The sequence below is a fragment of the Triticum aestivum genome, chromosome 5B (assembly GCF_018294505.1).
Source record: "Triticum aestivum cultivar Chinese Spring chromosome 5B, IWGSC CS RefSeq v2.1, whole genome shotgun sequence".
Classification (NCBI taxonomy): domain Eukaryota; kingdom Viridiplantae; phylum Streptophyta; class Magnoliopsida; order Poales; family Poaceae; genus Triticum; species Triticum aestivum.
In genome coordinates, this window is record NC_057807.1 from 712,191,881 (window position 1) to 712,212,324 (window position 20,444).

Sequence of the window (20,444 nt, forward strand, 5' to 3'; positions counted from 1 at the left end):
ACTGTTCAAACGGTTCCGCTCCTCCATGCTCAGGCACAACATTCTCACCTTGAAATTAAAACCCTTGATCGTAGATACGTTCCGGGCGCTTGTCTTGTACGATCATATTGTGCATGATCACTGCACTTCTTGAGCTTGCGTTGGCTTTTTCCTTGAAGAAAAAAGGGAGATGCAGCAAAGTAGAGATAAGTATTTCCTCAGTTTGAGAACCAATGTATTGCTAGTAGAAAACAGGGCTATCGTTCGGGCCTGGCCAGCCCATTAGTCCCGGTTCTTCAAGAACCGGGACCCATGGGGGGTATTAGACCCGGTTCGTGAGCCCAGGGGGCCGGCCGGGGCCTCATGGGCATTGGTCCCGGTTCGTGTGGAACCATTTATCCCGGTTCAAGCCACGAATCGGGACCAATGGTCCTCGCTCCTGGCCCACAACCATTGGTCCCGGTTCGTGGCTTGAACCGAGACAGAAGGGGGTGCTTTAGTCCCGGTTCATGGCACGAACCGGGACAAATAACTAGCCTATATATACCCACTGCCGCGGCAAAGCACTCCACAGTACTCTGTTTTTTCAAGCTAGCGAGGGAAGGGCATTTGGGTGCTTTAGTTCACCTCCTATGCACATGAGGTGTTCGATGAAATGCCCGAGCCACACTAGTTAAGCTTTCTCCTCTCGAAACTCGACCTCCGAGCGCCATTTTCAACAAGATTTGTCTAGATTTAGCAGTCCATCACGCCCAATCCCCGTCTTCACCGCCGTCGATCGCCTGCGCCGATCTCGTCGCGGGCACCACCGTGGTGAGCCTCTTGTTCTTATCTTCTTTCTGAAAGAAAAAAAATTCTTACTTCAGATAGATACTTGTCTAATTTTCTTACTTTATTATTCCTTGTTATTATATAGTGCGATGGTTTTGGTATCCGCCCCCGTCGGCCCTCGTCCTGTCTATGATTCAGATGTGGTATATATTATCTTTTCATAACTATTTGGTTCATTTATTGTTTATGACAATTATGCCGACCAATGTGACATAGATTTTATTTATCTAGGAGGTTGTTGAACCGGAAATTCCAACCGACCCTATTGTCGAGAGGTTAAATTTAGTTGAAGAAGAAAACAATTACTTGAAGGAAAAAATAAGAAAAATTGAGGAGGAGAAGATGATATTGGAGTTTGATGTTGCGGATGTCGTCGATGATCATAAGATCAAGATGGATGCAATGCGGTTGAAGATTAAAAAGATTAAAAAATATGCCATTCATACCAAGGCTTGGAATCATTATGCAGGTTGATCAGTTGTTACTTGTTGGGGAACGTAGTAATTTCAAAAAAATTCCTACGCACACACAAGATCATGGTGATACATAGCAACGAGAGGGGGAGTGTATCTTCATACCCTTGAAGATCGCTAAGCGGAAGCGTTTATTAACGCGATTGATGTAGTCGTACGTCTTCACGATCCGACCGATCCAAGTACCGAACGCAGGGCACCTCCGAGTTCTGCACACGTTCAGCTCGATGACGTCCTCGCCTTCTCGATCCAGCAAGACGGGCGAAGTAGTAGATGAGTTCCGGCAGCACGACGGCGTGGTGACGGTGTTGGTGAAGAACAATCTCCGTAGGGCTTCGCCTAAGAACTACGGAAACTATGACGGGGGATAAACTAGAGGGGACGGGGTTGCCGGCACACGGCTTGGTGTTTCTTGATGTGTCTTTGGTGCTAGCGCTGCCCCTCTATTTATATGTTGAGCCCTGGGGTCGAAACTTGGAGTACAAGCCTCCTCAAAGTCGTTTTTGCCCGAAAGGCAAGAGTCCTACACGGACTCCAAGGCTAGACGCCAGGGTTCCCGACATCTACCCACTAGACGCCAGGGTTCTTGGTGTCTAGCCTCTGATCTCCGCGAAACTTCCTTTTGCACTTTCCAAAAGCCTCGTGGGCTTTCCCCTTTGGCCCAAATAACGTGTTCTCGTACCCAAACATTTCGGGAAACATCTGGAACCCCTTCCGGTGAATTCCGGAACTCTTCCGGAGATCAAACACTATTATCCCATATATCAAACTTTATCTCCAGACCATTCCGGAGTTCCTCGTCATGTCCGTGATCTCATCCGGGACTCCGAACAACATTCGGTTACCAACATACATAACTCATATAATACTATATCGTCAACGGACATTAAGTGTGCGGACCCTACGGGTTCGAGAACTATGTAGACATGACCGCGACATCTCTCTAGTCAATAACCAATAGCGGAACCTGGATGCCCATATTGGCTCCTACATATTCTACGAAGATCTTTATCGGTCAAACCACATAACAACATACGTTGTTCCCTTTGTCATCGGTATGTTACTTGCCTAAGATTCGATCGTCGATATCCCAATACCTAGTTCAATCTCGTTACCGGCAAGTCTCTTTACTCGTTATGTAATGCATCATTCCATAACTAACTCATTAGCTACATTGCTTGCAAGGCTTATAGTGATGTGCATTACCGAGAGGGCCCAGAGATACCTCTCCGGCAATCGGAGTGACAAATCCTAATCTCGAAATACGCCAACTCAACATGTACCTTCAGAGACACCTGTAGAGCTCCTTTATAATCACCCAGTTACGTTGTGACGTTTGGTAGCACACAAAGTGTTCCTCCGGTAAACGGGAGTTGCATAATCTCATAGTCATAGGAACATGTATAAGTCATGAAGAAAGCAATAGCAACATACTAAACAATCAAGTGCTAATCTAATGGAATGGGTCAAGTCAATCACATCATTCTTCTAATGATGTGATTGAAGGAAATATGCCCTAGAGGCAATAATAAAGTTATTATTTATTTCCTTATAATCATGATAAATGTTTATTATTCATGCTAGAATTGTATTTACCGGAAACATAATACATGTGTGAATACATAGACAAACAAAGTGTCACTAGTATGCCTCTACTTGACTAGCTCGTTAATCAAAGATGGTTATGTTTCCTAACCATGAACAATGAGTTGTTATTTGATTAACAAGGTCACATCATTAGTAGAATGATCTGATTGACATGACCCATTCCATTATCTTAGCACCCGATCGTTTAGTATGTTGCTATTGCTTTCTTCATGACTTATACATGTTCCTATGACTATGAGATTATGCAACTCCCGTTTATCGGAGGAACACTTTGGGTACTACCAAACGTCACAACGTAACTGGGTGATTATAAAGGAGTACTACAGGTGTCTCCAATGGTCGATGTTGGGTTGGCGTATTTCAAGATTAGGATTTGTCACTCCAATTGTCGGAGAGGTATCTCTGGGCCCTCTCGGTAATACACATCACATAAGCCTTGCAAGCATTACGACTAATATGTTAGTTGTGAGATGATGTATTACGGAACGAGTAAAGAGACTTGCCAGTAACGAGATTGAACTAGGTATTGGATACCAACGATCGAATCTCGGGCAAGTAACATACCGATGACAAAGGGAACAACGTATGTTGTTATGCGGTCTGACCGATAAAGATCTTCGTAGAATATGTAGGAGCCAATATGGGCATCCAGGTCCCGCTATTGGTTATTGACCAGAGACGTGTCTCGGTCATGTCTACATTGTTCTCGAACCCGTAGGGTCCGCACGCTTAAGGTTACGATGACAGTTATATTATGAGTTTATGCATTTTGATGTACCGAAGGTTGTTCGGAGTCCCGGATGTGATCACGGACATGACGAGGAGTCTCGAAATGGTCGAGACATAAAGATTGATATATTGGAAGCCTATGTTTGGACATCGGAAGTGTTCCGGGTGAAATCGGGATTTTACCGGGTTACCGGGAGGTTACCGGAACCCCCCGGAAGCCATATGGGCCATCATGGGCCTTAGTGGAAAGGAAAAGGGGCAGCCCAAGGGGGCTGCGCGCCTCCCACCTTCCCCTAGTCCTATTAGGACTAGGAGAGGTGGCCGGCCACCCCTCTCCCTCTTTCCCCCTTGGGAATCCTAGTTGGAATAGGATTGGGGGGGGAGTCCTACTCCCGGTAGGAGTAGGACTCCTCCTGCGCCTCTCTCTCTTCGCCGGCGCCCCCTCCCCCCTTGGCTCCTTTATATACTGAGGTAGAGACACCCCAAAGACACACAAGTTGACACAAGTTGATCCACGTGATCTATTCCTTAGCCGTGTGCGGTGCCCCCTGCCACCATATTCCTCGATAATACTGTAGCGGAGTTTAGGCGAAGCCCTGCTGCTGTAGTTCATCAAGATCGTCACCACGCCGTCGTGCTGACGAAACTCTTCCCCGACACTTTGCTGGATCGGAGTCCGGGGATCGTCATCGAGCTGAACGTGTGCTCGAACTCGGAGGTGTCGTAGTTTCGGTGCTTGATCGGTTGGATCGAGAAGACGTACGACTACTTCCTCTATGTCGTGTCATCGCTTCCGCAGTCGGTCTGCGTTGGGTACGTAGACAATACTCTCCCCTCGTTGCTATGCATCACATGATCTTGCGTGTGCGTAGGAAATTTTTTGAAATTACTACGAAACCCAACAGTGGTATCAGAGCCTAGGTTATTTATGTTGATGTTATATGCACGAGTAGAACACAAGTGAGTTGTGGACGATACAAGTCATACTACCTACCAGCATGTCATACTTTGGTTCGGCGGTATTGTTGGACGAGACGACCCGGACCAACCTTACACGTACGCTTACGCGAGACCGGTTCCCTCGACGTGCTTTGCACAGAGATGGCTTGCGGGCGACTGTCTCTCCAACTTTAGTTGAACCAAGTATGGCTACGCCCGGTCCTTGCGAAGGTTAAAACGGAGTCTATTTGACAAACTATCATTGTGGTTTTGATGCGTAGGTGAGATTGGTTCTTACTTAAGCCCGTAGCAGCCACATAAAACATGCAACAACAAAGTAGAGGACGTCTAACTTGTTTTTGCAGGGCATGTTGTGATGTGATATGGTCAAGGCATGATGCTGAATTTTATTGTATGAGATGATCATGTTTTGTAACCAAGTTATCGGCAACTGGCAGGAGCCATATGGTTGTCGCTTTATTGTATGCAATGCAATCGCGATGTAATGCTTTACTTTATTACTAAACGGTAGTGATAGTCGTGAAAGCATAAGATTGGCGAGACGACAACGATGCTACGATGGAGATCAAGGTGTCGCGCCGGTGACGATGGTGATCATGATGGTGCTTCGGAGATGGAGATCACAAGCACAAGATGATGATGGCCATATCATATCACTTATATTGATTGCATGTGATGTTTATCTTTTTATGCATCTTATCTTGCTTTGATTGATGGTAGCATTATAAGATGATCTCTCACTAAATTATCAAGAAGTGTTCTCCCTGAGTATGCACCGTTGCGAAAGTTCTTCGTGCTGAGACACCACGTGATGATCGGGTGTGATAGGCTCTACGTTCAAATACAACGGGTGCAAAACAGTTGCGCACGCAGAATACTCAGGTTAAACTTGACGAGCCTAGCATATGCAGATATGGCCTCGGAACACGGAGACCGAAAGGTCGAGCGTGAATCATATAGTAGATATGATCAACATAATGATGTTCACCGATGAAACTACTCCATCTCACGTGATGATCGGACATGGTTTAGTTGATTTGGATCACATGATCACTTAGAGGATTAGAGGGATGTCTATCTAAGTGGGAGTTCTTTAGTAATATAATTAATTGAACTTAAAATTTATCATGAACTTAGTCCCTAAAAGTATCTTGCTTGTTTATGTTGATTGTAGATAGATGGCTCGTGCTGTTGTTCCGTTGAATTTTAATGCGTTCCTTGAGAAAGCAAAGTTGAAAGATGATGGTAGCAATTACACGGACTGGGTCCGTAACTTGAGGATTATCCTCATTGCTGCACAGAAGAATTACGTCCTGGAAGCACCGCTGGGTGCCAGGCCTGCTGCTGGAGCAACACCAGATGTTATGAACGTCTGGCAGAGCAAAGCTGATGACTACTCGATAGTTCAGTGTGCCATGCTTTACGGCTTAGAATCGGGACTTCAACGACGTTTTGAACGTCATGGAGCATATGAGATGTTCCAGGAGTTGAAGTTAATATTTCAAGCAAATGCCCGAATTGAGAGATATGAAGTCTCCAATAAGTTCTATAGCTGCAAGATGGAGGAGAACAGTTCTGTCAGTGAGCATATACTCAAAATGTCTGGGTATAATAATCACTTGATTCAATTGGGAGTTAATCTTCCGGATGATTGCGTCATTGACAGAATTCTCCAATCACTGCCACCAAGCTACAAGAGCTTCGTGATGAACTATAATATGCAAGGGATGAACAAGACTATTCCCGAGCTCTTCGCAATGCTAAAAGCTGCGGAGGTAGAAATCAAAAAGGAGCATCAAGTGTTGATGGTTAACAAAACCACTAGTTTCAAGAAAAAGGGCAAAGGAAAGAAGAAAGGGAACTTCAAGAAGAACAGCAAGCCAGTTGCTGCTCAAGAGAAGAAACCCAAGTCTGGACCTAAGCCTGAAACTGAGTGCTTCTACTGCAAGCAGACTGGTCACTGGAAGCGGAACTGCCCCAAGTATTTGGCGGATAAGAAGGATGGCAAGGTGAACAAAGGTATATGTGATATACATGTTATTGATGTGTACCTTACCAATGCTCGCAGTAGCACCTGGGTATTGGATACTGGTTCTGTTGCTAATATTTGCAACTCGAAACAGGGGCTACGGATTAAGCGAAGATTGGCTAAGGACGAGGTGACGATGCGCGTGGGAAACGGTTCCAAAGTCGATGTGATCGCAGTCGGCACACTACCTCTACATCTACCTTCGGGATTAATATTAGACCTAAGTAATTGTTATTTGGTGCCAGCGTTGAGCATGAACATTATATCTGGATCTTGTTTAATGCAAGACGATTATTCATTTAAATCAGAGAATAATGGTTGTTCTATTTATATGAGTAATATCTTTTATGGTCATGCACCCTTGAAGAGTGGTCTATTCTTATTGAATCTCGATAGTAGTAATACACATATTCATAATGTTGAAGCCAAAAGATGCAGAGTTGATAATGAAAGTGCAACTTATTTGTGGCACTGTCGTTTAGGTCATATCGGTATAAAGCGCATGAAGAAACTCCATGCTGATGGACTTTTGGAACCACTTGATTATGAATCACTTGGTACTTGCGAACCGTGCCTCATGGGCAAGATGACTAAAACACCGTTCTCCGGTACTATGGAGAGAGCAACAGATTTGTTGGAAATCATACATACCGATGTATGTGGTCCAATGAATATTGAGGCTCGAGGCGGATATTGTTATTTTCTCACCTTCACAGATGATTTGAGCAGATATGGATATATCTACTTAATGAAGCATAAGTATGAAACATTTGAAAAGTTCAAAGAATTTCAGAGTGAAGTTGAAAATCATCGTAACAAGAAAATAAAGTTTCTACGATCTGATCGTGGAGGAGAATATTTGAGTTACGAGTTTGGTGTACATTTGAAAAACTGTGGAATAGTTTCACAACTCACGCCACCCGGAACACCACAGCGCAATGGTGTGTCCGAACGTCGTAATTGTACTTTACTAGATATGGTGCGATCTATGATGTCTCTTACAGATTTACCGCTATCATTTTGGGGTTGTGCTTTAGAGACGGCCGCATTCACGTTAAATAGGGCACCATCAAAATCCGTTGAGACGACGCCTTATGAACTGTGGTTTGGCAAGAAACCAAAGTTGTCGTTTCTTAAAGTTTGGGGCTGCGATGCTTATGTGAAAAAGCTTCAACCTGATAAGCTCGAACCCAAATCGGAGAAATGTGTCTTCATAGGATACCCAAAGGAAACTGTTGGGTACACCTTCTAGCACAGATCCGAAGGCAAGACATTCGTTGCTAAGAATGGATCATTTCTAGAGAAGGAGTTTCTCTCGAAAGAAGTGAGTGGGAGGAAAGTGGAGCTTGACGAGGTAACTGTACCTGCTCCCTTACTGGAAAGTAGTTCATCACAGAAAACTGTTTCAGTGACACCTACACCAGTTAGTGAGGAAGCCAATGATAATGATCATGAAACTTCAGATCAAGATACTACTGAACCTCGTAGATCAACCAGAGTAAGATCCGCGCCAGAGTGGTACGGTAATCCTGTTCTGGAAGTCATGCTACTAGATCATGATGAACATACGAACTATGAAGAAGCGATGGTGAGCCCAGATTCCGCAAAGTGGCTTGAAGCCATGAAATCTGAGATGGGATCCATGTATGAGAACAAAGTATGGACTTTGGTTGACTTGCCCGATGATCGGCAAGCAATTGAGAAAAAATGGATCTTTAAGAAGAAGACTAACACTGATGGTAATGTTACTGTCTACAAAGCTCGACTTGTCGCAAAAGGTTTTCGGCAAGTTCAAGGGATTGACTACGATGAGACCTTCTCACCCGTAGCGATGCTTAAGTCCGTCCAAATCATGTTAGCAATTTCCGCATTTTATGATTATGAAATTTGGCAGATGGATGTCAAAACTGCATTCCTGAATGGATTTCTGGAAGAAGAGTTGTATATGATGCAACCGGAAGGTTTTGTCGATCCAAAGGGAGCTAACAAAGTGTGCAAGCTCCAGCGATCCATTTATGGACTGGTGCAAGCCTCTCGGAGTTGGAATAAACGTTTTGATAGTGTGATCAAAGCATTTGGTTTTATACAGACTTTCGGAGAAGCCTGTATTTACAAGAAAGTGAGTGGGAGCTCTGTAGCATTTCTGATATTATATGTGGATGACATATTACTGATTGGAAATGATATAGAATTTCTGGATAGCATAAAGGGATACTTGAATAAAAGTTTTTCAATGAAAGACCTCGGTGAAGCTGCTTACATATTAGGCATTAAGATCTATAGAGATAGATCAAAACGCTTAATTGGACTTTCACAAAGCACATACCTTGACAAAATTTTGAAGAAGTTCAAAATGGATCAAGCGAAGAAAGGGTTCTTGCCTGTGTTACAAGGTGTGAAATTGAGTAAGACTCAATGCCCGACCACTGCAGAAGATAGAGAGAATATGAAAGATGTTCCCTATGCATCAGCCATAGGATCTATCATGTATGCAATGCTGTGTACCAGACCTGATGTATGCCTTGCTATAAGTTTAGCAGGGAGGTACCAAAGTAATCCAGGAGTGGATCACTGGACAGCGGTCAAGAACATCCTGAAATACCTGAAAAGGACTAAGGATATGTTTCTCATATATGGAGGTGACAAAGAGCTCATCGTAAAAGGTTACGTTGATGCAAGCTTTGACACTGATCCGGACGATTCTAAATCGCAAACCGGATACGTGTTTACATTAAACGGTGGAGCTGTCAGTTGGTGCAGTTCTAAACAAAGCGTCGTAGCGGGATCTACATGTGAAGCGGAATAGATAGCTGCTTCGGAAGCAGCAAATGAAGGAGTCTGGATGAAGGAGTTCATATCCGATCTAGGTGTCATACCTAGTGCATCGGGTCCAATGAAAATCTTTTGTGACAATACTGGTGCAATTGCCTTGGCAAAGGAATCCAGATTTCACAAAAGGACCAAACACATCAAGAGACGCTTCAACTCCATCCGGGATCTAGTCCAGGTGGGAGACATAGAGATTTTCAAGATACATACGGATCTGAATGTTGCAAACCCGTTGACTAAGCCTCTTCCACGAGCAAAACATGATCAACACCAAGGCTCCATGGGTGTTAGAATCATTACAGTGTAATCTAGATTATTGACTCTAGTGCAAGTGGGAGACTGAAGGAAATATGCCCTAGAGGCAATAACAAAGTTATTATTTATTTCCTTATAATCATGATAAATGTTTATTATTCATGCTAGAATTGTATTTACCGGAAACATAATACATGTGTGAATACATAGACAAACAAAGTGTCACTAGTATGCCTCTACTTGACTAGCTCGTTAATCAAAGATGGTTATGTTTCCTAACCATGAACAATGAGTTGTTATTTGATTAACGAGGTCACATCATTAGTAGAATGATCTGATTGACATGACCCATTCCATTAGCTTAGCACCCGATCGTTTAGTATGTTGCTATTGCTTTCTTCATGACTTATACATGTTCCTATGACTATGAGATTATGCAACTCCCGTTTACCGGAGGAACACTTTGGGTACTACCAAACGTCACAACGTAACTGGGTGATTATAAAGGAGTACTACAGGTGTCTCCAATGGTCGATGTTGGGTTGGCGTATTTCGAGATTAGGATTTGTCACTCCGATTGTCAGAGAGGTATCTCTGGGCCCTCTCGGTAATACACATCACATAAGCCTTGCAAGCATTACGACTAATATGTTAGTTGTGAGATGATGTATTACGGAACGAGTAAAGAGACTTGCCGGTAACGAGATTGAACTAGGTATTGGATACCGACGATCGAATCTCGGGCAAGTAACATACCGATGACAAAGGGAACAACGTATGTTGTTATGCGGTCTGACCGATAAAGATCTTCGTAGAATATGTAGGAGCCAATATGGGCATCCAGGTCCCGCTATTGGTTATTGACCAGAGACGTGTCTCGGTCATGTCTACATTGTTCTCGAACCCGTAGGGTCCGCACGCTTAAGGTTACGATGACAGTTATATTATGAGTTTATGCATTTTGATGTACCGAAGGTTGTTCGGAGTCCCGGATGTGATCACGGACATGACGAGGAGTCTCGAAATGGTCGAGACATAAAGATTGATATATTGGAAGCCTATGTTTGGACATCGGAAGTGTTCCGGGTGAAATCGGGATTTTACCGGGTTACCGGGAGGTTACCGGAACCCCCCGGAAGCCATATGGGCCATCATGGGCCTTAGTGGAAAGGAGAAAGGGGCAGCCCAAGGGGGCTGCGCGCCTCCCCCCTTCCCCTAGTCCTATTAGGACTAGGAGAGGTGGCCGGCCACCCCTCTCCCTCTTTCCCCCTTGGGAATCCTAGTTGGAATAGGATTGGGGGGGGGGAGTCCTACTCCCGGTAGGAGTAGGACTCCTCCTGCGCCTCTCTCTCTTGGCCGGCGCCCCCTCCCCCCTTGGCTCCTTTATATACTGAGGTAGAGTCACCCCAAAGACACACAAGTTGACACAAGTTGATCCACGTGATCTATTCCTTAGCCGTGTGCGGTGCCCCCTGCCACCATATTCCTCGATAATACTGTAGCGGAGTTTAGGCGAAGCCCTGCTGCTGTAGTTCATCAGGATCGTCACCACGCCGTCGTGCTGACGAAACTCTTCCCCGACACTTTGCTGGATCGGAGTCCGGGGATCGTCATCGAGCTGAACGTGTGCTCGAACTCGGAGGTGCCGTAGTTTCGGTGCTTGATCGGTTGGATCGAGAAGACGTACGACTACTTCCTCTACGTCGTGTCATCGCTTCCGCAGTCGGTCTGCGTTGGGTACGTAGACAATACTCTCCCCTCGTTGCTATGCATCACATGATCTTGCGTGTGCGTAGGAATTTTTTTGAAATTACTACGAAACCCAACAGTGATCCCGTTAATCAAATGATAACGCATGTCTATGGCTAGGAAACACAACCATCTTTGATCAACAAGCTAGTCAAGTAGAGGCATACTAGTGACACTATGTTTGTCTATGTATTCACACATGTATTATGTTTCCGGTTAATACAATTCTAGCATGAATAATAAACATTTATCATGAAATAAGGAAATAAATAATAACTTTATTATTGCCTCTAGGGCATATTTCCTTCAGTCTCCCACTTGCACTAGAGTCAATAATCTAGTTCACATCGCCATGTGATTTAACACCAATATTCATATCTGTATATGATTAACACCCATAGTTCACATTGTCATGTGACCAACACCCAAAGGGTTTACTAGAGTCAATAATCCAGTTCACATCGCTATGTGATTAACACCCAAAGAGTACTAAGGTGTGATCATGTTTTGCTCATGAGAGAAGCTTAGTCAATGGTCTGTCACATTCAGAGCCGTATGTCTTTTGCAAATATTCTATGTCTACAATCCTCTGCACGGAGCTACTCTAGATAATTGCTCCCACTTTCAATATGGATCCAGATTGAGACTTAGAGTCATCTGGATCGGTGTAAAAGCTTGCACCGATGTAACTCTTTACGACGGGCTCTTTTATCACCTCCATAATCGAGAAATATTTCCTTAGTCCTCATTAAGGATATTCTTGACCAATGTCCAGTGATCTACTCCTAGATCACTATTGTACTCCCTTGCCAGATTCAGAGCAAGGTATACAATAGGTCTGGTACATAGCATAGCATACTTTATAGAACCTATGACTGAGGCATAGGGAATGACTTTCATTCTCTTTTCTATTTTCTGCCGTGGTCGGGATTTGAGTCTTACTCAATTTCACACCTTTGCAACACAGGCAAGAACTCTTTCTTTGACTGTTCCATTTTGAACTACTTCGAAATCTTGATAAGGTATGTACTTATTGAAAAACTTATCAAGCGTCTTGATCTATCTCAATAGATCTTGATGCTCAATATGTAAGTAGCTTTACTGAGGTCTTTTTGAAAGAACTCCTTTAAAATACTCCTTTATGCTTTCTAGAAAAATTCTACATCATTTCTGATCAACAATATGTTACTCACATATATTTATCAGAAAGGCGGTAGTGCTCCCACTCGCTATATTGTAAATACAGGCTTCACTGCAAGTCTGTATAAAACTATATTCTTTGATCAACTTATCAAAGCGTATATTCCAACTCTGAGATGCTTGCACCAGTCTATAGATGGATCGCTGGAGCTTGCACATTTTGTTAGCACCTTTAGGATTGACAAAACCTTCTGGTTGCATCATATACAACTCTTGTTTAAGAAAACCATTAAGGAATGCAGTTTTGACATCCATTTGCAAGATATCATAAAATGTGGCAATTGCTAACATGATTCAGACAGACTTAAGCATCGCTACAGTTGAGAAAATCTCATTGTAGTCAACACCTTGAACTTGTCGAAAACCTTTTTGCGACAAGTTGAGCTTTGTAGATAGTAACACTACTACCAGCGTCTGTGTTCCTCTTGAAGATCCATTTATATAATATGGCTTGCCGATCATCGGGCAACTCCACCAAAGTCCACACTTTGTTCTCATACATGGATCCCATCTCAGATTTCATGGCCTCAAGCCATTTCGCGGAATCTGGGCTCATCATCGCTTCCTCATAGTTCGTAGGATTATCATGGTCTAGTAACATGACTTCCAGAACAGGATTATCATACCACTTTGGTGCGGACTGTACTTTGGAAGACCTACGAGGTTTTGTAGTAACTTAATCTGAAGTTTCATGATCATCATCATTAGCTTCCTCACTAATTGGTGTAGGAATCACTGGAACTGATTTCTATGATGAACTCTTTTCCAATTCGGGAGAAGGTACAAATTACCTTATCAAGCTCTACTTTCCTCCCACTCACTTCTTTCGAGAGAAACTCCTTCTCTAGAAAGGATCCATTCTTAGCAATGAATGTTTTGCCTTCGGATATGTGATAGAAGGTGTACCCAACAGTTTCCTTTGGGTATTCTATGAAGACGCACTTCTCTGATTTGGGTTCGAGCTTATCAGGTTGAAAACTTTTTCACATAAGCATCGCAACTCCAAACTTTAAGAAATGACAGCTTAGGTTTACTGCTGAACCATAGTTCATACGGTGTCGTCTCAACGGATTTAGATGGTGCCCTATTAAAGTGAATGCAGCTATCTCTAATGCATAACCCCAAAACAATAGTGGTAAATAGGTAAGATACATCATAGATCGCACTATATCCAATAAAGTGCGGTTACGATGTTCGGACACAACATTATGCTGTGGTGTTCCATGTGGCGTGAGCTGTAAAACTATTCCACATTGTTTGAAAATGAAGGCCAAACTCATAACTCAAATATTCTTCTCTACAATCAGATTGTAGAAACTTTATTTTCTTATTACGATGATTCTCCACTTCACTCTGAAATTCTTTGAACTTTTCAAATGTTTCAGACTTGTGCTTCATTAAGTAGATAGACGCATATCTGCTCAAATCATCTGTGAAGGTCAAAAAATAACGATACCCGCCACGAGCATCAACACTCATTGGACCGCATAGATCGGTATGTATTATTTCCAACAAGTTAGTAGCTCGTTCCATTGTTCCAGAGAACGGAGTTTTAGTCATCTTGCCCAAAAGGCACGGTTCGCAAGCATCAAATGATTCATAACCAAGTGATTCCGAAAATCCATCTTTATGGAGTTTCTTCATGCGCTTTACACCGATATGACCCAAACGATAGTGCCACAAATAAGTTGCACTATCATTATTAACTTTGCATCTTTTGGCATCAACATTATGAATATGTGTATCACTATGATCAAGATTGAATAAACCATCACCATTGGGTGTATGACCATAGAAGGTTTTATTCATGTAAACAGAATAGCAATTTATTCTCTATCTTAGATGAATAATCGTATCGCAATAAACATGATCTTATCATATTTATGCTCAAGGCAAACACCAAATAACATTTATTTAGGTTTAACACTAATCTCAAAAATATAGGGAGTGTGTGATGATGATCATATCAATCATGGAACTACTTCCAACACTCATCGTCACTTCCCCTTCAACTAGTCTCTGTTTATTCTGTAACTCCTGTTTCGAGTTACTAATCTTAGCAACCGAACAAGTATCAAATACTCATGGACTACTATAAACACTAGTAAGGCACACATCAATAACCTGTATATCAAATATACCCTTGTTCAATTTTCCATCCTTCTTATCCACCAAATATTCGGGACATTTCCGCTTCCAGTGACCATTTCCTTTGCAGTGTAAGCACTCAGTTTCAGGTTTTGGTCCAGCTTTGGGCTTCTTCGCAGGAGTGACAACTTGCTTGTCATTCTACTTGAAGTTCCCTTTCTTTCCCTTTGCCCTTCTCTTGAAACTAGTGGTCTTGTCAATCATCAACACTTGATGCTCTTTCTTGATTTCTACCTTCGTCGATTTCAGCATCACGAAGAGCTCGTGAATCGTTTTCGTCATCCCTTGCATACTATAGTTCATCACGAAGTTCTAGTAACTTGGCGATGGTGACTAGAGAACTCTGTCAATCACTATCTTATCTGGAAGATTAATTCCCACTTGATTCAAGCGATTGTAGTACCCAGACAATCTGAGCACATGCTCACTAGTTGAGCGATTCTCCTCCATCTTTTAGCTATAGAACTTGTTGGAGACTTCATATCTCTCAACTTGGGTATTTGCTTGAAATATTAACTTCAATTCCTGGAACATCTCATATGGTCCATGACGTTCAAAACGTCTTTGAAGTCCTGATTCTAAGCCGTTAAGCATGGTGCACTAAACTATCAAGTAGTCATCATATTGAGCTAGCCAAACGTTCATAACATCTGCATCTGCTCCTGCAATAGGTCTGTCACCTAGCGGTGCATTAAGGACATAATTCTTCTGTGCAACAATGAGGATAAACCTCACATCACGGATTCAATCTGCATCATTGCTACTAACATCTTTCAACACAATTTTTCTCTAGGAACATATCAAAATAAACATATGAAAGCAACAACGCGAGCTATTGATCTACAACATAATTTGCAGAATACTACCAGGAATAAGTTCATGATAAATTTAAGTTCAATTAATCATATTACTTAAGAACTCCCACTTAGACAAACATCTCTCTAGGCATCTAAGTGATCACGTGATCCAAATCAACTAAACCATGTCCGATCATCACGTGAGATGGAGTAGTTTTCAATGGTGAACATCACTATGTTGATCATATCTACTATATGATTCATGGTCGACCTTTCGGTCTCCGTGTTCCGAGGCCATATCTGTATATGCTAGGCTCGTCAAGCTTAACCTGAGTATTCTGCGTGTGCAACTGTTTTGCACCCCTTGTATTTGAACGGAGAGCCTATCACACCTGATCATCACATGGTGTCTCAGCATGAAGAACTTTCGCAACGGTGCATACTCAGGTAGAACACTTCTTGATAATTAGTGAGAGATCATCTTAAAATGCTACCATCAATCAAAGCAAAATAAGATGCATAAAGGATAAACATCACATGCAATCAATATAAGTGATATGATATGGCCATCATCATCTCGTGCTTGTGATCTCCATCTCCGAAGCACCGTCATGATCACCTTGTCACCGGCGCGACACCTTGATCCCCATCGTAGCATCGTTGTCATTTCGCCATCTATAGCTTCTACGACTATCGCTACCGCTTAGTGATAAAATAAAGCAATTATATGGCGCTTGCATTTCATACAATAAAGCGACAACAATATGGCTCCTGCCAGTTGCCGATAACTCGGTTACAAAACATGATCATCTCATACAATAAAATATAGCATCACCTCTTGACCATATCACATCACAACATGCCCTACAAAAACAAGTTAGACATCCTCTACTTTGTTGTTGCAAATTTTACGTGGCTACTACAGGCTGAGCAAGAACCGTTCTTACCTACGCATCAAAACCACAACGATAGTTCGTCAAGTTAGTGCTGTTTTAACCTTCGCAAGGACCGGGCGTAGCCACACTCGATTCAACTAAAGTTGGAGAAACTGACACCCGCCAACCACCTGTTTGTAAAGCACGTCGGTAGAACCAGTCTCGCGTAAGCGTACGCTTAATGTCGGTCCTGGCCGCTTCATCCAACAATACAGCCGAACCACATTATGACATGCTGGTAAGCACTATGACTTGTATCGCCCACAACTCACTTGTGTTCTACTCGTGCATATAACATCTACGCATAAAACCAGGCTCGGATGCCACTATTGGGGAATGCAGTAATTTCAAAAAAATTCCTACACACACACAAGATCCTGGTGATGCGTAGCAATGAGAGGGGGAGTATATCTTCATACCCTTGAAGATCGCTAAGCGGAAGCGTTTATTAACGCGGTTGATGTAGTCGTACGTCTTCACGATCCGACCGATCCAAGTACCGGACGCACGGCACCTCCGAGTTCTGCACACGTTCAGCTCGATGACGTCCTCGCCTTCTCGATCCAGCAAGACTGGCGAAGTAGTAGATGAGTTCCGGCAGCACGACGGCGTGGTGACGGTGTTGGTGAAGAACAATCTCCATAGGGCTTCGCCTAAGAACTACGAAAACTATGACGGAGGATAAACTAGAGGGGACGGGGTTGCCGGCACACGGCTTGGTGTTTCTTGATGTGTCTTTGGTGCTAGCGCTGCCCCTCTATTTATATGTTGAGCCCTGGGGTCAAAACTTGGAGTAAAAGCCTCCTCAAAGTTGGTTTTGCCTGAAAGGCAAGAGTCCTACACGGACTCCAGGGCTAGACGCCAGGGTTCCCGACGTCTACCCCCTAGACGCCAGGGTTCCTGGCGTCTAGCCTCTAGTCTCCGCAAAACTTCCTTTTGCACTTTCCAAAAGCCTCGTGGGCTTTCCCCTTTGGCCCAAATAACGTGTTCTCGTACCCAAACATTTCGGGAAACATACGGAACCCCTTCCGGTGAATTTCGGAACCCTTCCGGAGATCAAACACTATTATCCCATATATCAAACTTTATCTCTGGACCATTCCGGAGTTCCTCGTCATGTCGGTGATCTCATCCGGGACTCCGAACAACATTTGGTTACCAACATACATAACTCATATAATACTATATCGTCAACGAATGTTAAGCATGCGGACCCTACGGGTTCGAGAACTATGTAGACATGACCGCGACATCTCTCTGATCAATAACCAATAGCGGAACCTGGATGCCCATATTGGCTCCTACTTATTCTACGAAGATCTTTATCGGTCAAACCGCATAACAACATACGTTGTTCCCTTTGTCATCGGTATGTTACTTGCCTGATATTCGATCATCGGTATCCCAATACCTAGTTCAATCTCGTTACCGGCAAGTCTCTTTACTCGTTATGTAATGCATCATTCCATAACTAACTCATTAGCTACATTGCTTGCAAGGCTTATAGTGATGTGCATTACCGAGAGGGCCCAGAGATACCTCTCCAACAATCGGAGTGACAAATCCTAATCTTGAAATACGCCAACTCAACATGTACCTTCAGAGACACCTGTAGAGCTCCTTTATAATCACCCAGTTACGTTGTGACGTTTGGTAGCACACAAAGGGTTCCTCCGGTAAACGGGAGTTGCATAATCTCATAGTCATAGGAACATGTATAAGTCATGAAGAAAGAAATAGCAACATACTAAACGATCAAGTGCTAAGCTAACAGAATGGGTCAAGTCAATCACATCATTCTTGTAATGATGTGATCTCGTTAATCAAATGACAACGCATGTCTATGGCTAGGAAACACAACCATCTTTGATCAACAAGCTAGTCAAGTAGAGGCATACTAGTGACACTATGTTTGTCTATGTATTCACACATGTATTATGTTTCCGGTTAATACAATTCTAGCATGAATAATAAACATTTATCATGAAATAAGGAAATAAATAATAACTTTATTATTGCCTCTAGGGCATATTTCCTTCAGTCTCCCACTTGCACTAGAGTCAATAATCTAGTTCACATCGCCATGTGATTTAACACCAATATTCATATCTGTATATGATTAACACCCATAGTTCACATTGTCATGTGACCAACACCCAAAGGGTTTACTAGAGTCAATAATCCAGTTCACATCGCTATGTGATTAACACCCAAAGAGTACTAAGGTGTGATCATGTTTTGCTCATGAGAGAAGCTTAGTCAATGGTCTGTCACATTCAGAGCCGTATGTCTTTTGCAAATATTCTATGTCTACAATCCTCTGCACGGAGCTACTCTAGCTAGTTGCTCCCACTTTCAATATGGATCCAGATTGAGACTTAGAGTCATCTGGATCGGTGTAAAAGCTTGCACCGATGTAACTCTTTACGACGGGCTCTTTTATCACCTCCATAATCGAGAAATATTTCCTTAGTCCTCATTAAGGATATTCTTGACCAATGTCCAGTGATCTACTCCTAGATCACTATTGTACTCCCTTGCCAGATTCAGAGCAAGGTATACAATAGGTCTGGTACATAGCATAGCATACTTTATAGAACCTATGACTGAGGCATAGGGAATGACTTTCATTCTCTTTTCTATTTTCTGCCGTGGTCGGGATTTGAGTCTTACTCAATTTCACACCTTTGCAACACAGGCAAGAACTCTTTCTTTGACTGTTCCATTTTGAACTACTTCGAAATCTTGATAAGGTATGTACTTATTGAAAAACTTATCAAGCGTCTTGATCTATCTCAATAGATCTTGATGCTCAATATGTAAGTAGCTTTACTGAGGTCTTTTTGAAAGAACTCCTTTAAAATACTCCTTTATGCTTTCTAGAAAAATTCTACATCATTTCTGATCAACAATATGTTACTCACATATATTTATCAGAAAGGCGGTAGTGCTCCCACTCGCTGTATTGTAAATACAGGCTTCACTGCAAGTCTGTATAAAACTATATTCTTTGATCAACTTATCAAAGCGTATATTCCAACTCTGAGATGCTTGCACCAGTCTATAGATGGATCGCTGGAGCTTGCACATTTTGTTAGCACCTTTAGGATTGACAAAACCTTCTGGTTGCATCATATACAACTCTTGTTTAAGAAAACCATTAAGGAATGCAGTTTTGACATCCATTTGCCAGATATCATAAAATGTGGCAATTGCTAACATGATTCGGGCAGACTTAAGCATCGCTACAGTTGAGAAAATCTCATTGTAGTCAACACCTTGAACTTGTCGAAAACCTTTTTGCGACAAGTCAAGCTTTGTAGATAGTAACACTACTATCAGCGTCTGTCTTCCTCTTGAAGATCCATTTATACAATATGGCCTGCCGATCATCGGGCAACTCCACCAAACTCCACACTTTGTTCTCATACATGGATCCCATCTTAGATTTCATGGCCTCAAGCCATTTCGCGGAATCTGGGCTCATCATCGCTTCCTCATAGTTCATAGGTTCATCATGGTCTAGTAACATGACTTCCAGAACAAGATTATCGTACCACTCTGGTGCGGACAGTACTTTGGAAGACCTACGAGGTTTTGTAGTAACTTAATCTGAAGTTTCATGATCATCATCATTAGCTTCCTCACTAATTGGTGTAGGAATCACTGGAACTGATTTCTGTGATGAACTCTTTTCCAATTCGGGAGAAGGTACAAATTACCTTATCAAGCTCTGTGGGTGAAATGATGATACCATGCCAACTTGGAACCTTTTCAGAATTCATTTCAAATGCTTTTCAATTTCATGGTCTCATAGGTCAAAATAATCAGTAAATGCATGAAAAATAACAAATGAAGTAAGAATGGGTTGTAAATTGATGATGTGGCTTTGAATTGTGCATTTTGAACATAGAAAAACAAT